Source organism: Haemaphysalis longicornis, unplaced genomic scaffold, assembly GCF_048455015.1.
Source record: "Haemaphysalis longicornis isolate Haplotype H1 unplaced genomic scaffold, Haemaphysalis longicornis Haplotype H1 scaffold_8, whole genome shotgun sequence".
In the NCBI taxonomy this organism is placed as follows: Eukaryota; Metazoa; Arthropoda; class Arachnida; order Ixodida; family Ixodidae; genus Haemaphysalis; species Haemaphysalis longicornis.
In genome coordinates this window covers 67,284,509-67,299,104 of record NW_027526445.1, presented here as the reverse complement: position 1 = coordinate 67,299,104, position 14,596 = coordinate 67,284,509, and the positions used below count along the sequence as shown (strand labels likewise).

Here is a 14,596-nt window from a genome sequence, read left to right as displayed (position 1 = left end):
CAATCTTGCATAAGACGTGGTCATTGTTTCAAACTTGCTTCTAACTAACGACTATTTAGAGCGCTGCAGGAACATTACCTCGTCTTACAGATGTGCGCTCTCAAACGCAAACAATCGGATATGTTACATATTTTTAAAGGTGAATGATATTACAACCACACAGAGTTTTAAAGTTCCAAATACACTTATACTCCTCGCATAACACATGCAGCACAGGACCGTTCGGCCTAACTAAAGCCGATGTACTTTGGCCAGTGAATTTTCATCCGGCCTTTTTTGGCAGACGCGTACGGCCCGTGTCCAAATGTGCGCCTTTTGTCCATACACGACCGTACTCCCAAGGCTATCCAACGGCCAGTTTCCGTCGGCCGGTCGACCGGCTTACGTTCATTTGGCCAGATTCCCGCCGTAGGCTCCGGGCATTCGAAAGCCACCCGTGTGCGGCCGAAGTACGGCCCCCGGAGGTCAGCGAGTTGCGGTCGTCGGTGTCCAGCCGTACTAAAGCTGTCGAACGTTAGGCAATACTACGGACATTGAAGGTCAGCCACAGTACATTAACTGTATTGAGGCCGGTTGATGACCACTGCATGCAGCGCAAGCAGGTGACTCACTCGCACTGTCAACAGTACAAACCCGCCATTTTGGAAGAACTTGTTGTTTGGCGAGTTTGCTCATGTTCGTAAATAAACAAGGACTGAGCGCGAAAAACCAACACATGCAGAAAGTACGGGACAAGTGGAACACTCAACTACCTTTTATTGGACAGAGCACACACATATGAGTACACTGGTCTTATGGTCGCTTATGCCCACTTTCTGCAAACATAAAAATTTGTGTCCCAAGTGTAGCTAGCTCAGCATCCCACACTGCAACTAATGTAAAATCCACGCTTCGTCATTGACGAGGCTCTGTCCTTGTCGTGAATATAAGATAACAGTTGTTTTTAAATAGGCACTCATAAAATAAAAAAACAGTTCCGGGCAAGAAGTTGAGCTTGCAAATGCACAATCTTAGCCCCTCATATATTTAGTGCGAAAACCATGACGCAACATTGTTTTTTCCGGTATTATTAGCGGAAGAATTGGCGGTAAATTGCGGTTTTACCCTCTTGCCTTTCTTCCGTGGGGAGTCCATGATATGGGGCTGGTTGAGCTCCTGCGTGGTGGCCGCCAGTTAATTTCGGCGAACCCGGGTCATATCGAGTCGGACAACTATGCCGCGTCGATGTCTCCGATGCACTCCATTTCTCGACGGGTTAAGAACGTTGAGCTGGTGCGTCGACGAGGCCGGCGGGTTAGGCGTGGTAGCGCTGCAATTGGCGAGGCTTCGCTGACTCGTCGGTGTGGCCCAGTCTTCTTTTGGCAATTAATGGTATTCCGATGGCCTAAAAGGTTACTGGTAATCCCCACTGAGTCCATGCCACTTCCCGGTTCCCCTAGTACCGCTCATTGCTGCTTAACAAACGAAGTTCGTTCATTTAGAGCGTAGAAACACCGAGCGGATGAAAAACGCGTCGGCATCGCTCTGCTCCCTAACGGCTTTTTCAAAATGCCAGTTTTCAAAAGTGCATGGGTTTTCGGCGCCCAGACGCGTGCCGTTGCTCGGCTGTACACCGCTCTACCAAAGTAACGACGGATAACATGAGACTTTACGTCGGCCTATCTTCAGCTGAGCAGCGGTTGCGAAATTTTCTACGGCCGTTTGCTTGCCGTAATCCTGCCGAAGACCGCTAACCAAATAAAAAACGTACATTCTGGGGCCGTACGTAGGCCGGTCTCCAAGATTACACCGGTTGTCCGAAGAACACGAATATTCTGCCGCCGTACGCTCGGTTAACCATACAGAGAGCGATTGCACGACAGCCGCACTCAGGCCGGTTTTCTTCCGAACACAACTGCCAGACGAATGCGAATATTCTGTGGCAGGTTCATTGCCGCGCTTCGGCTGAAAACCGTTTCGCGAAGAAAAAACGGCAGCCCTACGGCCGTCCCTCGGCCGTTCTTCTTAAGAACGTCGGGCACCGAAAGTAAGCAACATATCTGGCAGCTAAGTATTTTTTGCTGTGTGTCTGAATACGGGCGGCCGGAGAAATACCGAAGTGCTGGTGGCCAAATGTTGGCTATTTAACGGTTGAACAGTGGCTGCCAGTACCTAGATGCTGGCCGGACATGCCAGAAAGCAGCCATAGAACTGCCGGTCATGGGATAGACTTTCTGTGCTGCCTGGAAATAGCGCCTTGCAATAAAATATTTTTTCATTCCTCACCATTATTTTACGTATCCGATATCCCTCGACGGGAAAAGAGAACAAAAAGCTGCCGTAAAACATTTGAACTCAACCACCTCGTACGGCAACGTCTTCCTCTTTCGCATCCACACTGTAAAAAAAAATTCTCCAGTTTGCGGAACAACCAGGAGGTATTATATTGCGAGCACTTTCCGTAATTTCGAAAACAGCAAGTTTCAGGATTACGAAAAATGCGCAATATTGACTACTTAACCTCTGAAACGCAGCTTCCGTGTAAGCTAAAATGTAAGGGGTCCGTTTTCTGCTAACGCAAAGTTCTGTAACTGGGAATTTTACAGAAAGCCACCATATGTATGCACGCCGGCAGCCTTTAGCTGTGTGTGCAAAATTTTCTGACACGTGTAGGGTTGAAGACAAATACATGCAAGTTATTGTTTACAAACTAAACTCTCTGCCTTGTTCCCTAGCAAAAACTAAAAAAGAGAAAGAGAAAAAACAAGAGCAATCAGCCACTTCATACAAACTTAAATTTTAATCTAAAGTTATTTGCGGTACAACGTTCTCTGCTCTATAAAACACAGACAAAAGAAGGAGTGACAGAAAAAAGCTGTAGTACACAGCTTGACAAGGCCACAGCCCCCTCTGTACTCAACAGCAGCGTCGTGTGAAAGCGAACACCGTTATAGCAAATTATCCAGAAAAATAAACAATAAACAGCTTGTAGTAACACACTTCATTGTATCACACATAATTACCGTTTTCTTCGATGGATGTTTAAAACTAAGCAAACAAGAAAGCGAATAAAAGACAAGACAAAGGGCTAACGACACATTTTTCTACACATCCCACCGACTTGATGCTTCGAGCGTGTGTCATTATCAAAATCAGCACAATAAAAAAAATTTTAATGACAATTGAGAGTACTGAATAACAACATTTGTCTTGTGTTTAAAGGGGCTGTACAGACAAACCAAGGTTTTTTATTGCTTAAAGGGTACTTTTTGTCAAAACTGATTCAAATTACGGCTATGTATAATATTATTGTTGCTACTTCAAATTGGGCATGGAGACAGAATGCAAGTTTTGGCCCGTTTAAATACCTCGCTAGAATAGCACTGACTATTACAACAATGTTGACTCACATAAGCTATATAAGTAGGAAAAAAGAGAATGGTTATCAGACCCACTAGCTCATTTTCAGCATTAGAAACCGTGACGTATTATAGGCTGCTGTGCGATCGGCTGAGGCTGCAAAGCCAAATACAAAATGGGCTAGGCCTATAGTCATCCAGAGTGAGATGTTACACTTAAATTAAATGGATAAATTTGTATAGTAGTTGTTAACAGAAGAGCGAGAGAAGCGAGACCGGACCCATGCTGCCCAAAAACATCAATGTTAATAATAAAACAAACCTGCATTTTCATTTCATGGCCCCTCTAAATTGAAAACGTTGAGTAAATAAACTTAAAGTAGGGACGAACAATTTGAAGTACCCCATTCAAATTGGCAATACTTTAAATTGGAATAAAACAGAAGTATACAGGAGCAGTTGCACAGGCTTGAGTCAATATCCATTATATCAAATACTGTGAACGACACTTTATTTCGCCGCACCAGAAGCTTAAACAAGCAATACGTCTCGGACTGCTTTATAGTTTTTTCACTGGGAAAAGCAAGGTTCTAGTACATATTTCAGCCACAGGTTGCATAATAAACTGCAGATTGTTAAATAACCTTTCAAAGGCAGGTTTGAACGCAAATTTATTACTGCAAAAAAAATCTTTCAGGAAAACTTCTTTCAAATGCAGTAATTTTCAGATATCCATTCAAGTGAATCCTATTTTTCGAATACTCGGGTGATCCTGTCTTATAGGCATGCTTGCCTACAATGGTGCAGCATTTATATCATCACACCCAATACTTAAACTATGAGCTTGATTTTAAAAATTCATTCTATTTCATTTGTGGAGTTGATGTAACACATTACTAACAGTCTGCCTGGCTGCAGAGCCAGAGTGAAAAAAGTTGTCGGTGTGTCCTAAGGTATGTTTAACAAATATTCGATCCAGCTAGAAGGCAACCTAAATACTACACCCATGGTTGGTCGTTGCGCGCCTGGTGCTCGAAAAAGGTTCTGGGATTCTCTTTAGCAAGACCTCCGCTCGAGCGGCGCTTTACCTTCATGCTCTGTAAATTATGTTGCCTGTTCACGATTATAAAATCAGGGGATCCTTATCTAGCAACATAAACAAGGGCCACAACTTTGTAAGCTTGTTTTGATGCCTACCACGCCCACAAGAAAGCCTGTAATCTTAGCAAGGCTACATTATTAAGGCTAGACAGTTCAATGGGAAGAAAATAAAACGCATCGAAATAAACAGGTAAGGCAGCCAGCCCTAGTGCACAGGTGCGGAAGTGGTTGAGTGTTCCAGAGAGAGAGAGAGAAAGACTTTATTTATGGCCACCAGGGAGTGGGAGGTCGGGATGCGCAGAGCCTCCACATCCCACCCACGTTCACGACGTCTTCGGGACTAGGCCCCGCCGGCGTCGGCGTGAGCGGTGCGCGAAAGGTACTCGGGAGTTCGTTCCTTTCCCCCCCGTCTCGACTCGCTCCGCTTCTGCCTGGCGAGAGCACCCTCGAGCTGCTGGACGGCTAGAGTTTGTGCGTTCAGGTCCGTCGAATAGACGGCACTCGTTATGGTGTCCGGCAGCAATGCGCGTAGAGCAGACTCTGCACAGTCGGCGTTACCACCAAACACAGTAATTCTGGCGTTGTATAACCTTTGCATCAGTGGCATGGTTCGGTGGAAAATGTAGTTTGATGCATTTTTATATACTGTGAGAAGCTGTACAGGTTATATTTTAGCAAGTGGACAATCGCCCTTTCCTGGGTGTGCATCCTATTATCATCGCATCATCTTCATCTCGGTGGCGGCAGTGTCATCGACATCGCCTTTCTTGCTGAGCCTTCCTGACGCTATGAACGCACGCCGTGATAACAGCCCACGCCGTTATGGACAACCCTTGTTTCCACCAGCTACCCGTCGCTATTCGCCCCCTCCTGACTCCTATGACCCGCCCCGCACGCAACATTCTCCCCGACGTCGGTCACCTTCGCCTTACCGCCGGTCATCGTCTCCTCTCCGCCCTGCCTCTCACGTTGCCGACCGTCTCTCGGAAAACTGAAAGCAGCAGTTTTCTGGGGGGAAACTGCGTCACGGGAAAAATCTTCAAGTCCCCCTAAGTCCCCATCAAATACATTGACTGTTTTCATAGAAGGAGTTTGGGCCGAAGCTTTAGTTGATACAGGTGCCAGTGTTTCCGTCATTCATGCAGATTTGTGCTCTAGGTTACGCAAGGTTACGACACCCTATGACGGTCCGACTCTTCGTGGAGCCAACGGTGTTATGATTCGACCCTCCGGATTCTGCACAGCTCGTGTGTTCATCGATTCCATACGTCATCACATACAGTTCGCAGTGTTGTCCTCATGTGCACATCAACTCATTTTGGGTTGGGATTTTCTGTCGTCGGCCTCAGCGGTCATCACCTGTCGCCAACCCACCCTTCATATCGCCGATACTTCCATTGCCAGTGTTTCCGAAAGACCGCAGCAACGCCGCTTAGTAGCGAGGACCAATTCTATTTTGTGCCCAGGAGAAGAAACAGTTTTCTCCGTCTCCTCGACCACAGTCACTGATGGTGATGTGTTGATTGAACCAGCTGGGAATTTTATTTTGAAAGGCGTAGTCATACCTTCCTCCCTCGTCCGTTTTTCGTCTGGTTCAGCTCTCCTTGCTGCAGTAAATACGTCTACCGAAACAATTTTGCTACCGCAAGGTGCCACGGTCGCTTCAGTTTGTGACGATGAGGCAGTGTCTGTGCTCCCACTTTCTACACTTTCGACCGATCAACACGCCTCCAAGTCGCCAACCCCAGCCTCTGCTTTCGACACGGCAATAAGTTCTGATCTTACACCAGACCAGAAGCAAGCATTACAAGTCTTGCTATCGAAACACCAGCGTTCCTTCGACATTTTTTCGTCTGTTCTGGGAAAGACATCTGCTGCGGAACATCGCATCGATACAGATGCATCGTCTATTGTTCGCCGCCGCCCATACCGCGTTTCTCCATCCGAGCGGAGGGTTATACAAGATAACGTCGACGACATGCTCAAGCGGAATATCATTCGTCCTTCATCGAGTCCGTGGTGTTCGCCGGTTGTGTTAGTGCAAAAAAAGGACGGTTCCGTACGCTTTTGCGTCGACTATCGGGCACTGAACAAAATAACTCGTAAAGACGTGTACCCGATGCCCCGCATCGATGATGCCCTGGACACTTTGCAAGGTGCCGAGTACTTTACGAGCCTCGATCTTCGCTCTGGATACTGGCAGGTTCCCATGCACGAAGCCGATAAGGAGAAAACAGCTTTCGCAACGCCCGATGGTCTTTACGAATTCAACGTGATGCCATTCGGGCTGTGCAACGCTCCGGCCACATTTGAGCGAATGATTGACACCGTCCTTCGCGGCCTTAAATGGAGAACCTGCCTATGCTATCTAGACGACATTGTTGTTTTTTCCTCTACTTTTGCTGACCACCTACACCACCTCGATGAAGTCCTTGCATGCCTTGCCAACGCCGGGCTCCAACTAAACACAAAGAAATGCCGATTCGTGAGCAAATCCATCAAGGTGCTCGGACACGTAGTGAGCAAAGACGGAATTCGCCCAGACCCCGACAAAATTAATGCCGTACAACACTTTCCCCGGCTGACCCGCCTCAAAGACCTCCGCAGTTTCCTTGGCTTAGCTTCTTATTTCCGGCGTTTCATACGAAACTTCGCTTCGCTTGCTTCGCCCCTCCACAAACTTCTCGCATCTGGCACCTCTTACACATGGTCTGATGATTGCGAAGCAGCGTTCGAAAATCTAAAGCACGCTCTCACTTCTGCACCGGTGCTCCACCATTATGACCAAACGGCGGCGACTATCCTACACACAGACGCCAGTGGGCATGGCCTCGGTGCCGTGCTGTTGCAGCGCACCGCATCTTCAGTAGAAAACGTTGTGGCCTACGCAAGTCGTACCCTGACACCTTCCGAACGAAATTATACAATCACGGAACAAGAGTGTCTCGCAGTTGTCTGGGCAGTACAAAAATTTCGCCCATACCTCTACGGACGTCATTTTACGGTGGTCACTGACCACCATATTTTATGTTGGCTCTCGTCGCTCAAGAACCTGAACGGAAGGCTTGGCCGCTGGGTCTTGCGGCTGCAAGAGTATGATTTCACTGTAACCTACAAATCTGGCAAAAAGCATATGGATGCGGACGCCCTTTTGCGTTGCCCTGTCTCGACACAAAGTCAATCATCAGCTCCTGCGGCTCAAGTCACCCTGCCAATAGCGCCTTTAGACGTCGTGAAGCTCGACTGTCCCGCAGACTTCGTTGCACTCCAGCGGGCAGACCATTATTGTCGGAAACTCATGGATGAACTGAACGGTTTGGCAGAGCCGTCGAACAGCCGCTTACGTCGTCAGCTGCAGAAGTTCCGTCTCTTTAATGGCATCCTGCATCGATATAATTACGACCCTACCGGTGACAAGTGGGTTCCCGTCATTCCGCGTGCTCTTCAACAGCAGATACTGCGCGTTTTTCACGACGACGCTACGGCCGGACATTTAGGCTTTCACAAGACCTACCACCGAATCAAAAGTCATTTCTTCTGGCCTGGGCTTTCTACCAGTGTTTCCAAATATTTCGCTTCCTGCGCGACCTGCCAGCACCGTAAACGGCCAACCACAGCACCTGCCGGATCGCTGCAACCACTACCTTGTCCGTCAGCACCATTCGATGTTGTGGGCATCGACTTATACGGCCCGTTGCCCGTTACCCCAGCTGGTCATCGGTGGGTAGTAACTGCGGTTGACCACCTTACCCGCTATGCTGAAACCGCCCCTCTCCGAACCGGTTGCACCGTAGAGGTCGCCGAGTTTTTCTTACACTCTCTATTTTTGCGCCACGGTCCACCACGCGCTCTTCTAAGAGACCGTGGGAAGACGTTTCTGTCAGCAGTACTCGCGGAAGTTCTTCGTGCCGCCAATACCGTCCATAAAACGACCTCAAGTTATCACCCTCAAACAAACGGGTTGACTGAGCGCTTTCATCGGACACTTTCTGATATGCTTTCTGCCTACATCCGACCAGATCACACCAATTGGGACACTATTCTGCCTTTTGTGACATACGCGTATAATTCTGCAGTTCAACGCACCACTGGTTTTTCGCCGTATTATCTCGTCTATGGGCGCCCTCCACCTTCTGTTCTCGATTTAACTTTCTTTTTTGCACCTGTTGACTGCACGGAGAATGTCCCCGCACAATTCGTTGCCCGCGTCGCTTACTGCCGCCGGTTGGCCCGGGAGAATACTGAAGCCAGTCAGCATCTCCGCAAGTCTCACTACGATGCGACTCACCGCAGTGTCTCCTTCCAGCCAGGGGACCAAGTTTTGCTCTGGACACCCGTACGCCAACCTGGGGTGTCAGAAATGCTGCTTTCGCGATTCATCGGTCCTTATACCGTGCTTCAGCAAACGTCCCCGGTGAAGTATCGCGTGGCTCCGAACAACGCTGTCACCGATCGTCGCTGCCGCGGAATTGAAATTGTTCACGTTTCTCGGCTGAAACCATACGTTCATCGTTCCGACACGCCCTAGCCAGCGGCCAGGTGACCGCTTTTCCTGAAGGGGGAGGATAAGTGTGAGAAGCTGTACAGGTTATATTTTAGCAAGTGGACAATTGCCCTTTCCTGGGTGTGCATCCTATTATCATCGCATCATCTTCATCTCGGTGGCGGCAGTGTCATCGACATCGCCTTTCTTGCTGAGCCTTCCTGGCGCTGTGACCGCACGAATAAAGACTCCCGCCTGGCGACTCCCAGAGCCTCTCAATACTGCTAAAATTTTCCAGCTTAACGAGAAGATGAACTGTTTAGGTAATAGCGCTGCCATTTTTCATACATTCACTGCCTGGGTATATTTGGTTCATTGCTGCGGAATGGTACAACACCACCCACCCACAACAAAAAATAAAAACGATGACCGGCTACCGTAATTGCAGCGGTTATATGTGTTTTTCTAAACACTATGTGAGGCCTTTTTTCCCGATGAGAAATTTTGTTCATAGTTATCCCAAGTTGATATATCTTGGGTGTAAATGAATTGCCCAGATGCTTACCAAAATAAAGGTGAAATCACTATTTCTCCAACAATGACTTGTGCTGTGCTTGTTTCTTTGTTGTTGTTTTTTGTCTGCAGCTTCCGAAAAGCTGATCTTTGTTAACAGGGCACACAGCGCCTTTTCAAAGTCTCAATGTTGTGATGGCATCTTGTGTTTCTGCAAAACCGATTCCAGACCTCTCATTTAGGGACAGATAAACGCATGGGTATCCTGCCGTATTAAACTTATTTTATAGTGCCATGAAAGAATATGGCTTAATGCAAGAAATTGAAGTGTGTCAACGGACAACAATAAATAAAACCCAGAATGCTTGTCTTCTGTAAGTGCTTGTGCAAACCTTCAAAAGTTATACACTGAATTTTTTTTTTCAATTGTAATATTTAGTGACAATTAGCTGATAAGCTATAAAAAGTAGTGATTTAACAATGGCTGCCAAAATAATCATCATATAAAAGAAGTACAATGCCTGCCGTCAGATTGATTCATTTGTCCGCAGCCTTTGCACCAACCCCATTACCTTCGTGTGCGCACTAGTGCGTATTTTCTCGCTGTACGGTTATTTGCTGCCCGTGGCGAGTTGACGTCGAAGAGCTACCTGGAAAAGAGGGCAGGCACGATAGATTTTCTTCAGCCGAATAATATTGCTGTGCGGTATTCTATAGTTTGTATACACCGGCCACTCAGCCACAGTGTGACGCTGATTTCATTTGTGTGGTCAGAGAGGTGCGCGAGCAGTGCCGTTGATAAAGTGATTCGTTTCGCGCTAGCTCAGTGCCATCCCTGGGCATCCGTTTTCTTATTTCTTGCATTGTTCCGAACGACCGTGGCTGGAGTTACAATTTTTTTTCCAAAGCTCCCGGCAATATTGTATGTGATGGTGGCATGTGCGGCGAGCTGCTCATGTTATGATGTCACCAACTCCTGCTGTGCGCTTCTTATGAGTGTGAGAGACGTTGAGAAGCTCTGGCGACCGTATTCGGACGCATTGAATGCGTCACCATCCTCAATTTCGGCTTCCAAGAAATTTAAGCGAGTTGCAAACGGTCTGGATTGATTAGCTTTCGACGTGTGTATGGTATATAATTAGGTCTTTCGGGCCGATGACGATTACGCCTATAGTTTCCCAGTCTATTTTTTCTTGTTATGTACACGAAGCAGAAATTAGAAACAGAACAAGCTCACAGAACCGGCTTGGTCATTAGTGAAAAGTGGAAAGGGAATAAATATTTGGAAGCCCAATCGCCACTGGCCTTGTAAAGCACGTTCACTTCAAAACATTTAAAATAGCCCTGGTTGATGCTGAGGGCTGCAATTAGCGTGTGTAATCCATAAAGTTGCCTGGGTGAACTAAATAGGGAAAGTTTCAAGCAATAATTAGGACTTAAAGCATGTGAGGCGACGTGAGACGGCAGTGTCGACTTTGCATCGCCCTCACCTGCAATAAATGTGCGCCGCAGATTTGGTACTAAATCACCCCATCCTCAATAGCTTCCTTGTAAATTCGTTGCATGTAGCCATACCGTCTTCTAGTGATACCCTCACCTTTGTTTTGAAAGATTCGAAAACCTGGCGTGTTTGCTTTGATCATGCAGCCTGTTTGAGCCCAGCTGTTGTACGGAGCATGAACCGCGCAGGCCGTCATACCGAAGCGAATAAAAAAGTCGCCTACTCGCTAAGACAAGACATTTGTAAACCCGCGAATCACACCGAAAAAAGAAACGCCACTAACACAATTTTTAGATGCGACGCTGAGAGCATCTCTAGTCGGCGGCCCTGTCCTTCCTGCGTGCGTGCGTTGTTGTTGTCCGCACCGCTGAAGTCCTGCGTACGTCCGTTGTTGTTGTCCGCACCGCTGCCTTTCTGCGCGCGTCCGTTGTTGTTGTCCGCAAGGCTGTGTCTATCCTCCGCTCTCCCCCACTCCTCTCCCCGTTGTTGTTGTTCGCACCGCTGCCTTCCTGCGTGCGTCCGTTGTTGTTTTCCGCAGGGCAGCGTCTATCGTCCACACTCCCCCTCTCCTCTCCGATAGCGAACACTCTCTCGCGAGGGGCATTGGATTGGGTTCGATTGGATTGGATTAGCTTTGCTTTGCTTGGCTTGGCTTTGCTTGCCTTAGCTTGGATTGGATTGGATTTGAATTGGATTGGATTAAAGTGGATTGTGTCGGCTTGTGTTGCTTCATAGCCGCGGCAGACGCACCCGAACCCTTGACTGTGCATTTCACGTACTATAAAGCGATCGTTCTCGTGTGTAATAAAGCCTCAGTTTAAAGGACAACAGCGTCTCTCATTTGCATGTGCATGCTCAAAATTACGCCCGCATCCCCTCGCGTCAGAACACAGATGTGAGTACGCGTTTCACGCAATTCGACTAATCGACCGAAATAGAACGCCAATGAAACCCCCTTTAGCGTCGCATCACACCAGGGGTTCCCGCGAGGGGAGGCGGGCGTACTTTTTTTGCCAATACTTCTCCGCTCACCACGTTTCACTTCGGAGAATCCGCTGTCCGCGTGGCAGCATTTAAGCGCACAAATAGAGACTGCGCGTTTGTGAGGCTTCGCCGCCGTGCGATTTAAGACCAGCGCGTACGTCCTGTATGCTACGGGGTCATCTTTTTTATAAAATATGAGTTCTTGTGCCTTGTAGCTACGCCTGTGATATTTACTAGCCAGTGGTCTCCACATTTTTTAGCTACAGTTTAGCTTGAATGATATCGTTACGCAAATACTGCACTCCAGGAGTTACAACCATGCCTGCATCAGTTACAGAGTTAGAGAAAGAGGAAAACGAGGTTGTGCCCCGGCTGGACATCGGTCACCCTGGAACCGCTTTGACGTTTTTGTGTCGCTGGGCAATCACATTGTGCCTCTAGCAAATAAATTCGTCTTATAATAGTTTGGCAATGTGCCGGTTACTTCACGACGGACCTCCAGAATTTAAGTCGTAGCCGACGCGTCGGGGGTCTGCCGCCTCTGCCTCTTAGGATGACTGAAACCGGTGCAACCTTGCAAGCGCCCGTGGTCGGCTGGCGTCCCGAACGACAGACCCGTACATTCTCTGGAAACGCGATGAGGACGTCAACGGTTGGTTAACCCATTACATACAGGCAAGACGGCACAATCAGTGGAAGGCGCTTGCTCAACTTGCGAACGTCGTGCTCTCCTTGATATTGGTATGGCAATAACGAAGACAAGCTCACAACGTACGATCGTTTTGTGGAAGACATCTCGTGCTGATTCCTCGACTCCGTCGAAAAGAGGAAGGGTGCGGAACAGAAGCTCCTCCAGCGTGCGGAAATCCCTGGAGAAATGTGCGAAACCTATATAAAGGAGGTGGTAAAGCTTTGTGAAATCGCCCACCCGCGAATGTAAGAGAGAGAAGAGGTTGCACATCTGTTAAAATGCATCGCCGAGGACGTCTACAACTCTCTTATAGGTCACAAAAAGTTGGACTCGGCATCAGACGTCATCCGACATTGCCGCACCTTTGAAACCTTAAAGATGCGACGCATTAAACCTAAGTTCCGTGGTTTGGATAGTGTTACTACTGTAGCAAGCGTTGACCTGCATCCGCCCGCAGACTTTTCCTAAACAATACGCCGTATTGTCAGCGAGCAATTGCTACGACAACAAGAGTCCTGGCACAATACCGACAGCGGGCGCATCCGTGAAATCTACGTGCTACAAGACATGCAGGCAAACACTCTTTCTACATCGAGCATTACTTTTCCCGATGCGAGCTTTATGACTCGCAATAACAGTCCGCAGCGCCTGATGTCCACGAGTCAGCACGCACCAGTCGTGACGTCGAAAGGTTTTCTTGGCCTGTAATATTTGCATAACAGTGAAAACACATGAAAAACTTATTCAAATACACCCTCTGAAGCTGAAAACCCCATTATTTTTAACAACCCAGGTTTTTTTCGGTGCTTTTTGTCCAGTTCATATTTTTCCTAGAAAACGTACCCTAACCGCAGAAATTCCTGCTCTACTGCAGGCCTGAATGGCGTGGCAGACAATACCATAAAAATAAAATTTGTAAAAAATAGAGTCATATCTGTATCACATGTCCAATCTTCACCAAGAAAATTAAGGGCATGATAACAAGTGAACTACGCACCGAAGTAGCCGGTAAACACGAAAACAATGTTACGCCTGCTGAAAAATTGACTAACCTTTGGAGAAATTTAAGTGCGGTAGCTGCTGGCTCAGCATTCTCCAGGTTGAGTCCACAACTCACGAACGGCGGCAGGCAAGTTCCTTCCTGAGGTTGTCAGATCCGTGTAGGGCGCCTCTTGCTCGCGAAAAACAGCAGCGCCACTGATAGATTCTGCCTGCAACAATTGAGAATACTTGTGATAAACGTTGATTTCAGTCTTTGGGTACTGGCATTTGATTAAAAATAAATCGTAGGCTCAAAGGTCGCCAATTCGCTATGATATGTGCTAGAGTGCAACGCTCCGGATTGCAGCACAGCGGCACTAAAAACTGTGACCTATTGAAAACATTATTTATATTTATTCTGCCTAAAAAGACACCAAGATACAAAACTTGAGAGCTGACATACGCGTATGCATGGCACAAACGACCATCAATCGGCGACTCTGGTACCGGAATTGAGAAGCGTGCGGGCATTAGAGCCGGGCTGAACTGACGTCGCTGCGGGAAAGCCGGAACAAATGGGCGCACACAGCTTCCCATTTGCAGCAGGTTCCGGGGAAGTGCACCCAGCAGAGCTTGACTAGTTTTCTCGGGTGGCTGGAGGACCAATCACTTGGTCGGCTGCAGTGTCACTTCCGCTTCCTCGCTGCTTGCACAACCCACTGTCAGGTCTCACACGGTCTGCAAAGGAGCTTTTTTTAAAACATTTTAAACTGATTATCAAGGCTTTTCCAGGGTTACCAGTAATGTTCCATTTTGTTTGGTGTGACGCTCTGTACGTACAAAATAAATTTTGCCGAAGCGAAATTTCAGAGTTTTTGGCGTTTGATTGGCACACCTGGAGTTTTTTAACGTGCTCATAGCACGTTCACTAGCCTTTCAATACTTGATCATCAAAAAAACGTGTTACAGCCAAATATAAAACCTGTGACCTTGTGCAAAGCAGC

At 47.6% G+C, this 14,596-nt stretch overlaps 1 long non-coding RNA gene across 1 annotated transcript in view; it reads left to right on the top strand.

Moving 5' to 3' along the window:
* Positions 1–14,596, top strand: part of LOC144148726 (uncharacterized) — a 47,986-nt gene that overhangs the window by 1,061 nt on the left and 32,329 nt on the right. The gene's annotated exons all lie outside the window — the stretch shown is intronic.